Genomic DNA, 10,566 nt, shown 5'->3' on the forward strand with positions numbered 1-10,566 from the left:
GGTGTAGCTCAGTGGATTGAGCGTGGGCCTGCGAACCAGAGGATCGAGGTTCGATTCCCAGCCAGGGCACATGCCTGGGTTGCAGGCCAGTTCCCTGCAGGCCAACTCCCAGCAGGGGATGCACAAAAGGCAACCATACATTGATGTTTCTCTCCCTCTCTCCTTCCCCTCTGAAGATAAATAAATAAATAAAATCTTTAAAAAAAAAACATAAAATGAATAGAAAAAGTAGGTCGTGGGACACTGTGTTGGCCACATGCAAAACAACACATGAATCTGAGAACATAACCTAAGGATAAAGCTTGGAAACATAACATAGTAAAAAAAGCAGGTAGCAGAAAACCATATACAGAAAGATCATGTGTATAAAGTTAACAAACAGAACACAATAAAGCTTTGCTTAGAAATACATACCTACATGATCAAATTGTTTTTGTTATTTATTTTGATTCTATTTTTCCATTATGATTAAATTATTTTTAAAAGCAAGAAAGTAATTACTACAGGCTGAGTGTTTGTGTCCCCCTGAATCCACAGGTGGAAACATCATGTCCAACGTGCTAGAAACTGGAGGCGTGGCCCTCGCCAATGGGATTAGTGCCTTCATAAAACAAGCCCGAGAGAGCTCCCTTGACCCCACCATCGGCAGAGGTTACTGGGAAGAGACAGCCACGTCTGGGGACCAGGTTCTCACGAGACGTAGAGCTGACCGTGCGGGCACCTAGGATTGAGACTCCCAGACTCCATCATTCTGAGATAAGCCATCCAGTCTGTGGTCTTTTGTTACAGCAGCCTGAGCAGACTAAGACAGGAAAAAACAAAATTCAGGGTACCCTTTTTACCTTTGTATTTACACAGGTCTCTTCTCCTCTTTTGTATGCACATTTCCTGGGAAAATCTGAACTGGCTTCAACCCCCTGTCCTCTGTCCTGCATCTTTCCCCCAGGGAGGTGGAGGGTACCTGGGCACATCCCACCCCACGGTCCTGAATCATGGCTTAACTAGTAATAAATGCTTGCTGGAAAGGTTTAAGGCTGTGTATGGGTAAAAGAGCCAGATGACTGGTCACAAAGCTGGTACCTAGACCAGTAAGTAAGAGAGGCTTCAGAGTGAGTATTTTTCATTTTGCTTTTAATTTTTATGTTAACAAAATTTGACCACCTCCTCTGTGCTAAACAATAGAGTGAATGATTATATGAAATAGCCTGAAGCTCCTGTATGTACTAAAATTTATCTGTATAATCCCTTAATTATCTGTATAATTTTAAAAACTTTTCTTAGGTAATGAAAATAGTATAATAAAAAACATATGTACTTCAAAAACAAATAAATCACTCTCATATCAAAATTTTTATAAACCAATTAGTTCAATTTTAAAGTAAATAAATACACCTGAGTTTCTATTACATCAAGGGAGATTTACTCAATAAACTCTATGCAGATATATTTGTACTGGACTAAATTTACATATTAATCAAGTTCTAATTGCTTTTTTTAGCTAATTTTATGCAAATACACTTACTGCTATTTAAACATTTTTCAGAAAGTTTGGAAAGTGTCCAATCCAAAATTAACAATTAGAAAGCAAAATCAAAATTGTTTGATATTTTCATGCTACAGCTTATGAGCCAGAACACTTTGAAATAATATTGTCTTATGTTTCAATCCTTATAATAAACTCAAAATCACTAGACCACCCTAAAATGACTTCTCCTGGTCTCTGTTTTTCCTGCATACCTTAATAGTTTGTAATTATCATTAAAACATCTTTGAGTTAGATAGTTACCTGACACCAACATTGAGTTTTACCTGTTTTGTGTGTGTGTGTTTAATGTGATGATTGAGGCCTATACTAACCTCCCTTAATCAAAGTCCATAAACATGATGTTCCCCCAAGAATTTCACCCAAAAATCTCAGCATCTCATACTCTTTTAGTAGAGTGTTTACTAGACATAATACATGCAACTTTCCCTTCATGAAAAATAAAGATTAATTTGTTTTTATAGGGGTAAACCAGCTTAGTGGTTTATTAGGTTTAATGCATTATGAATTGGAAGACATGAATTAAAAGATTTCTGTGTAATTTTTCATTGTTTTTATTAGTTATATAATCTAAAATTAATACTATCATTTCCTGGAAAAGTAAAAAAGTATTTCCCCATAGGTCATTAAGATCAGCTCTCAAAATGCATCATCACTGAATCTGCATTTACTAATATGCTGGGTCTCACACCCTCCTCCAGTGTTTGGGGTTTTTTTAGTTTTCAAAGTGATATTCATTAGTTTAAATTGTTTGTGAAAGTAGAGTAGACTTTGGCATTTGCAAAGCATTTGTCCAGAAGCCTTTATTATTCCCCAAATTTGAAACAAACAAACAAACACTGGTAACAACAACAAAAATAAAATTTATAGCATAAAACTTGGTCTATGGAGAGAAAAATCAGGTTGTAAAGTGGGAAGAATACAAGAGAGCCAGAATCTGGATCATTCCTCTGTACTCGATGCTATTTGCTTCTTGAAAGCTGGCTGCCTCTCAGCCTGAGATAACCCTTTACCCACTTAATAAATTCTCTCTTTTGCTTCCAGCTACTTCAAGTTGGTTTTGGTTACCTTTATCAAGAGTCCTAATATACATATATATGCTGAACTATCTGGTAATACATACAATTTATCCCACTGCATGGGCCCAATGACTTTCAGCTAATCTTTTTGATATCTGACTGACGTCATGGAGTTAAGAATCCTTTTGTTAAAGGAAGGTACCAGAGCCAATTGGTTTCACTCTGACTTTTGCAAATAAGATTTCAGGGCTCAATGAGCATACCAAGTAGAAGCATCCTTTACGGAAGGCTGCCCCTTCTTATTTGAGTAATCCACAGATTACACTGTGCAACTAGATGTAAGTGACTAATGAAAAGAGTAAAAGGATTTCAGTATACCAGGTCTCTGCAATATAGGTAGTATCTCTTTCTTTGAAGCCTAATACTGAAACCAGATGCTTAGCTCTATGACTTCCTTCTCTCAAACAACAAGAAGTAAAACATACATAAGTCAGTTAGCATTACAAGGATTATTAGTTTTGCTATAACATAATGCCTTTGGAACTTTGAATAAAAGTACTAATTTAAACCATTCCTAGAATGAATAAATATTTTTTAAAAAGACTGCTATATAAGCCTGGCTTGCTGTAGGCTAACAAGTATTTATGACACTATCACGTATGTGCTTCTTTGGAATTTTTCTTTCATCTGAAAAGTGATTCTTTCACCTGGATACCTTTTAGAAATCAAATTTAGATACAAAGCAGTGACAGTTTAGATCTTGCCCTATGTATAATAAATCAATTCACATAACTCCTTTCCATTAAGAATAGCTCACTAATAGCCAAGGGGGTGTGCTTTAAATTAACCTGATATACAAGAGTCCAGTCAAGTTGTAAATCTATGGATTATAGTCTCACCATCTAACTCTGTCTTTTGTAAGAGTCCCTTAAAGGGTTCATCACTTTATAATGAACATTTTAGCAACATCAGGATTGTGTCTCAAAATACTCTGTAAGCTCCTCAGAGTTGTTTGGTAGAGTGTAAAGTTGGATTAATAACAGCAATGGGAGAACTGGGCCAGAAGAGGAGAGATGAAACAATACGGAAAGAACGTGGTACCACACTTGGCAAACGGTTGGAGGCCAAGGGTAAGGAAAAACATAGAAAGGAAATGAGAGCAAGTATGAATCAAAATTTTGTTTGCATGAAAAGTAATACAATAATTTATAAATAATAATGCAAGAAGAAACGGTTTCATGTACAGCTGTAAACGTTTTGCCTTACCATGTACATATGTATATATGTATGTACATATATATGATCATATATGATTTAATGGACACTTAAGTTGCTTCTATAACTTGGCTATTGTGAATAATATTGCAATGAAAGGGGGAGTGCAGACATCTCTTTGAGACACTGATACGTCCTCTGGATATATTCCCAGAAGTGTGACTGCTGGATCAGACAGGAACCTCCATACTGTTTTCTATGATGGCTGTACCAATTTACATTCCCACCAACAGTGTATAAGGGTCTCCTTTCTCCACATGCTCAGGAGCTTTTTAGTTTGATGTAGTCCCACTTATTTATTTGCTTTCATTGCCTGTGCTTTTGGTGCCTTGTCAAGAAAATCTTGAAAATAAGTCCACCAGATTTATTATAAAGGAACAACTGGTGCGATCATTCTCTCTGTCTCTCTGTCTCTGTCTCTCTCTCCTCACCTATGCTCCCTAATTGACTCCACCTTCTCCATCCGCATCTGCAGCCACCACATCGAGGCTGACAGGTTACAGAGTACAGTGTCCATTAGTGTCCTCATGATGATGTCAGCAAATGGGGACAGCAAAATTAAGGTATGCCAGGGAAATTAGGAGTAGTATAAACTCTAGACTGAGGGAGAGAGCAGATGTTTTCCTGGCTCTTCCTTCAGAGGCCACTCCCTAGAGCAGATTCTACATTATGAGGTCCCAGGTGCCTAACTGGGCTCTGTGGGACAATGAAATTTTGTCATCCTGCCATGCCTCTTAGCTCCATCTTCTTCATAGCTACTTTATGTTTCTTAAGACTCATCTGCCCCCCCCCACCCCACTGCCCAAACCTCTTATTCTTCTTATCCTTAGCACACCTATCCCTCCTGCTCAGCCTTCACAATCCAACTCAAAGGATAGGTTCTCAAACTTTCTCCAGTCCTTTCTACCTTACTACCCTCACCATTCTTACAGCTGCACTCTCCTCCTCCCTGCATTTCTGGAACGCACCATTTTACCCTTCTTTCACAGCATCAATCACCATCAAACTTGTGACATGCTTTAAGCCCATGCTTTATCTCCTTTGATGGCTTGTTGGCCATCAACACTCTTCATGCAGGGTTCATGTTGATTTAAATTTGTGTCCCCTATGTCGCCTAGCACAGTGCCTTTGGCATTGCAGTTACTCAATACCATTTATCGAATCAACCATTTGGCCTTGCTCCACTACAAGCATTGCCATTCCCTGAAGGTTGGGACTCTGTATGCACTCACTGCAACAACTCCCTTGCCTACTTGGAGATCTATCTCCCTCTGGCCCTTTCCTCCCTTTCTTTATTCTTTCCCTCCGCAAGAATTCTCTCATGGCTGCTTCCCTGCCCCGTCTCTGTCTCTGTGTGAAACCCAGACGGTGCTCCTTTAGGGAGACGCCTTTTTGCCAGCTGCTGATCTCCCTTTCTACCTCCTGCTCTTCCTGATGTTTACATTTGTAGCTCTGCTGATATAGACAGCCCCGGAGGCTCACTCTGATCAGATTTCACCTGTTCAAAAACCATAGGCAGGAAGGCCTCCAAGTACAACTTGCTTCCAGTTTCACCCAGCCTCAGGGAGGGTTTTTCTTGGACTGGAGCCCAACATTATAACATAGCGAAAAGGGGAGACAATAGTAGCACCTACTTTAGAATTGTGGTGTGTTAGCCTTTTTATGTAAGTAGTTTTTTCTTGTGGGAAACAAGACCTAACTTGTTCATAATAACCTAGGTTCTAGTATAACATTTACCCACTTGCTGATTTCCAAATACTAAACTTGAAGGGAGAAAATATACCTTTGAGGATTTAATACTATCAGTTTGAATTTTTCTAGCTAATTCCTAACACACACACACACACACACACACACACAGAGCTTTTTAGAAAAATTTTTCTACCATGACTTTCTGTGATTAGAAGGGAGGTGTAGCTACTACAATTTACCAGTGAGACTCTTGGGCTTAGAGAGGTTTTCTTACTGGTTCCATGGCCTACAGCAAAAAATTGAATCTGGCTAGATCCCTTTGTATAGCAAATGAACTTTTTTTGAACTCTCATCTCCCACTTTCTCATACATGACACCTTTCTTTGAAATCTCATCGTTCAGTTCCTTATACATGACAACTACATTTCCATTTTTCCCCTTCCCACGAAGAAAATTTCATTAGACAATGCGATACATGGTAAGCAATTATAATGAAAGGCAACATAAGTACAGCAGACAGTACTAGTTGCTTCCCCCAAATCCGTTCTCCTTACTAGCAGAACTCCTCCACCACTGGGAAGATCAGTGTAAGCTAAAAGACCAGCTTCCCTTAAACACCTTATGGCCTCATGACTAAATTATGGACAAGTAGATAAAAGCAGAAATGTTATGAGGGACTTGGGGACAGACTCCTTAGAAGTAAACATAATCAGCTGGGAGTTAACGTCCTTTGCCCTTGCCCCTTTTTTGCTGTCTGGAATATGCAGGAGATGAATGGAATTCCAGTAGCCGTCTTGGATGGTCACTAGCTATGCCCTAGAATGGTTGTTCTATAAAATAGAAGGAAATTGGGGATCTAATAACTGTGAAGCTGCCAAATCAGCCCTAAATATCTCTTTCTAAATGTCTTTCACGTAAAAGAGAAATAAACTGCCTTACTTAAGCCATTGTTATTTTGAATTTTCATTTATGTACAGCCGAATCTAATCATAACTAACAAAATAAAGAAGTCTGATAACACATTTTTAAGTCCTAAAAGAATAATTTTAAATTGACTTAAATATCCTTCTTCTTCTCTAACGCATGACTGCTGGCCAACCTATTTTAATTTACAAATAACACCCTTTACCTTTGAGGGTGTATGATCAAAAAAGGCATGAGGAAAGCTCTGGGATGCTGGTAAAGTTTGTTTCTTGATCAGGTGTGTTCAGTTTGTGAAAATGCATCGAGTCGATATATGCATATTATCATACATCTCTGTATGTATTTTATATTGTACATCAACAAAAAGCTTAAAAAGATATACATTGTAAATGTGTCTTAGTGGAATTACTAACCAGTTTAGTTATGATTAGAGTTTTTAAAAGGTTAAGTCAAAGACACGTGAAGATAAAATAATAAACATAAATTACCATTTTTAACCTATTGAGTCATGCATCCTACGAATATTTTTGGAGAACCTACTATGCACCAGGCACCCAGGGTCAGCTATTACTATTAAGCTCTACGTAACTGTTTGCCTATTTGTGATCTTCCTATCAACTATAAGCTTCATGGGGAAAGGGACTCTGTCTGTTTTGTTCATGTTGTAATCACAGTTGTCTAACACAGTGCCAGCCAAATAGTGGCTCTTCATGGAATAATTGAGTGAATATATTATACGTTAAATAATGTCTTGTGCAGCACTAGGAGAATGCATCTCAGTTTCAAACAACTGACTTAGAAGTGATTTTTTGGAATTCATTTGTAAATTAAGGGCAGTCTAGGGCTCTTCAGCATCTATACTAAATCAAGAATTACAAATAAAATTTCAGGCAATTCTTTTTTAAATAAAAAACATATCTTGTTACCCTGGCTGGTGTAGCTCAGTGGATTGAGCACGGGCCTGTGAACCAAAGGATCGCAGTTCGATTCCCAGTCAGGGCACATGCCTGGGTTGTAGGCCACTTCCCAGCAGGGGCCAGTTCCCAGCAGGGGACGCATGAGAAGCAACCATACATTGATATTTCTCTCCCTCTCTCCTTCCCTTCCTTTCTAAAGATAAATAAATTTTAAAAAAACATCTTGTTTTATTTTTTAATAAGTATATTTTATTGACTATGCTATTATAGTTGTCCTACTTTCTCTCCTTTGTCCCCCTCCACTCCATACCCCCATTCTCTCCAGCAATTCCCCTTAGTTCATGTCCATGGGTCATATATATGAATTCTTTGGCTTTTCCATTTCCCATACTATTTTTAACCTCCCCCTGTCTATTTTGTACCTACCAGTTATGCTTTTTATTCCCTGTACCTTGTCTCCCATTCTCCTCCTTCCCCCTCCCCACTGATAGCCCTCCATGTCATCTCCATTTCTATGTTTCTATTCCTGTTCTAGTTGTCTGGTGAATACAGGGCCCTGTCCCTTACAGAGTAACAGGTGTGCTGACATGGGGAGTCAAAGCAGCTCTACTTAACACACAGAAACACAGGGAGGCTGCCAAATTGAGGAGACAAAGAAATATGGCCAAAATGAAAGAACAGACCAAAACTTCAGAAACAGAACTAACGTGACACAGAGACAGCCAACCTGCTAGATGCGGAGTTCAGAACACTGGTGATCGGATGCTCAAAATGACTGAGTACAGCCACAAAATGAAGAAAGAAGTGAAAGCTTTACAAAGTGAAATAAAGAAAAATATACAGGGAACCAACAGTGAAGGGAAGGAAGTCAGGCAATTCTCTTAACACTTCAGAAATTATGTAGTCCAAGACACAGAAGGGTGAAAATCATAATGCAATTATCACAAGAAACCATCAAAAGCCCTTAACTACACTAGTTAAAAAGAGTGGAACAGATTAACTTCTTGATATCATAATGAAAATGCACACACTATGACTAACACATACCATATCAAAATAGAACATTTCATTGCAAGGCCAGAAAGAAAAGATGTCTGTGTTTTAAGCAATCAAGGAACAAATTGAAAATGCAAGCAACTGGAAAATGACAGTCCATAGAAACTCCCCGTTAAAACACAGAAAACATATGGCTATAAATTTTCTATGTAATTTAGAATGTACTCCTTGGTGGTTTTAAAAAATTGTCTAGATTTCAAAAGGAGAAAAATATCAGTTTCACATCTGTAGGAGGCCTATTTTGGGGGTGCATACCCAGCCCCCAATCCTTTCTGTGAACACTGCCTCCTTAGCAAGCCCACACAGCCATTTCTGTGAAGTAACACTCCAGCCACAGCTTGTGGGACAATTGGAGAACTCTGGACTTAAGCCGAACCATTCAGAATCTTTCTCCTGCAAACCTCAGTCAGTAGGCACTGAGTCTATAGGTAGTGATCAGCTCCAGAACTGGAAGGATGACGAAACTTGGCACCAAAGCTTTCCAAAGTTTCACAAAAGCCAAAATTATGAGGGAGCCGAAGCTATAAGTAAGCAAAGAAGCCTGCTTGAAAAAAAATGGGATATTTATGCAAAAAAAGTGCAGAAACAAGATATCATGAGTAGAATGCAGGATAGGGGAACAAGCTCTGTTTCTGAGTTAAATTCTCATGAAGTCTGGCTGACTTTGTTTCTTGCTTTTTTCCCCCTCATAGATCTATGAGTTTTTTACTGGCCTCCTACCCTGCAAGGGGTTCCCTGTTTCTGTGCCTCAGGACTTTGGTGTCGCTGACCTCAGACACCACGTTGTCGTCCACAATCCTGAGGGTGGTGGTCTTTTGGATAGAGTGCATGAAGTTGCTGTTGTTCAGGCATCACCAAGATCAAAGTCCTTCCCTTCTTCCAGCAGGTGGAAGTAGGTGGTGAGCTCTGCCTCCAGCTTACCCTCAATATCCAGCAGGGCCGCATATTATCGGGCCTGGTACTGCCCCTCTGTCCACATCTGGGCCAGCTCTGACTCCAGGTGCAGCAGAATCCTGTTGAGCTGTTTCATCTGCATGGCATAGTGTGTCTCTACCTCCCTCAGGCTGCTCTCCAAATTGGCCTTCAGATTTCTTGTCATGTCCATGTCAGTCTCCAAGGACCAAACCATACGTCTCAGCTCTGTCAGTGTCATCTCGATAGCTCCTCTCTCAGTGGTCTGTGAGGTGATCACTGTGGTGTTCTCCTTAGTCTGCTGGGACCAGTACTTGTCCAGATCCTCTCAGTTCTAAGCCAGCTCATTATAATGAGCGTGAATGCCCTGAGGTCCTGAGATTTGGGGGCATCGAGTCCTATAGTAAAGGCAGAGCTGGCAATCTGACTTTGTGGACCCTTTACTTTCTCCTTGTGGTTCTTTTCATGAAGACCAGCTCCTCCTTGAGAGCCTCGATCTCTGTGTCCAGCTGCAGTCGAGTGATACTGGTATCATCAATGACCTTTTGGAGCCCATTGATGTCATTCTCCACAGACAGCAGCATGGCCAGCTCCCTCTCATGCTTAATTCCGAAGTCATCAGCAGCAATTTGGGGCACTGTAAATCTGCAGATTGATGTAGGCGCTGTCCACAGAACTTGCAAGGATCTGAGCCCTCAGGTCCTCTGTGGTCTCAATGTAATGACCCCAGTCTCTGACCTAGAGTCCCTTCTCTAGGTGTTCCTGAATATTGCTCTCCAGGCTCCAATTATCAGCCTCCAGGCTCCTCACTCTCTCCAGACAGGAGGCCAGGCTGTCACTCAGACATTACCTAATCTCCTTCTCATTCTGGGTGCCCATTATGCCCACCAGACGCCCATTAATCCCTGAGGCCAAGTCCCAGAACCCCAGTCACCCACACGCTGGTGGAGTGGGACACAGAGATCTGGGGCACCAACCCCCCAGGGCCTGCATTGATGCTGCTGTGCCGCTTGCCAGCCAGCCCAGGGGCTGGGCAACAGCAGAGAGCCCAGGGGCTGGTAGCTGGTGGAGAAGCTGGTGCGGATGCTAAAGCTCATGTTGCTTGGGGAGAAAGGTGAGAGGCCAAGAGCCAGGTTCCAGATGCTCTTACCTTATTTTTTAGGTTTTATGATCTTAAATTTTAATTATATTTTATTATGTTATTACAGTTGTCCTGATTCTCCCTCTT

General features: G+C 40.3%; 1 pseudogene; it reads right to left on the bottom strand.

Annotated features, from left to right (window-relative positions):
* Positions 1 to 9,142: 9,142 nt before the first annotated feature.
* LOC119003569 (keratin, type I cytoskeletal 18-like) lies at positions 9,143 to 10,262 on the bottom strand (annotated as a pseudogene).
* Between the last annotated feature and the right edge of the window lie 304 nt (positions 10,263 to 10,566).

This window comes from Sturnira hondurensis, unplaced genomic scaffold (assembly GCF_014824575.4).
Source record: "Sturnira hondurensis isolate 20B ecotype Veracruz unplaced genomic scaffold, ASM1482457v3 Scaffold0018728, whole genome shotgun sequence".
Taxonomy (NCBI): Eukaryota; Metazoa; Chordata; class Mammalia; order Chiroptera; family Phyllostomidae; genus Sturnira; species Sturnira hondurensis.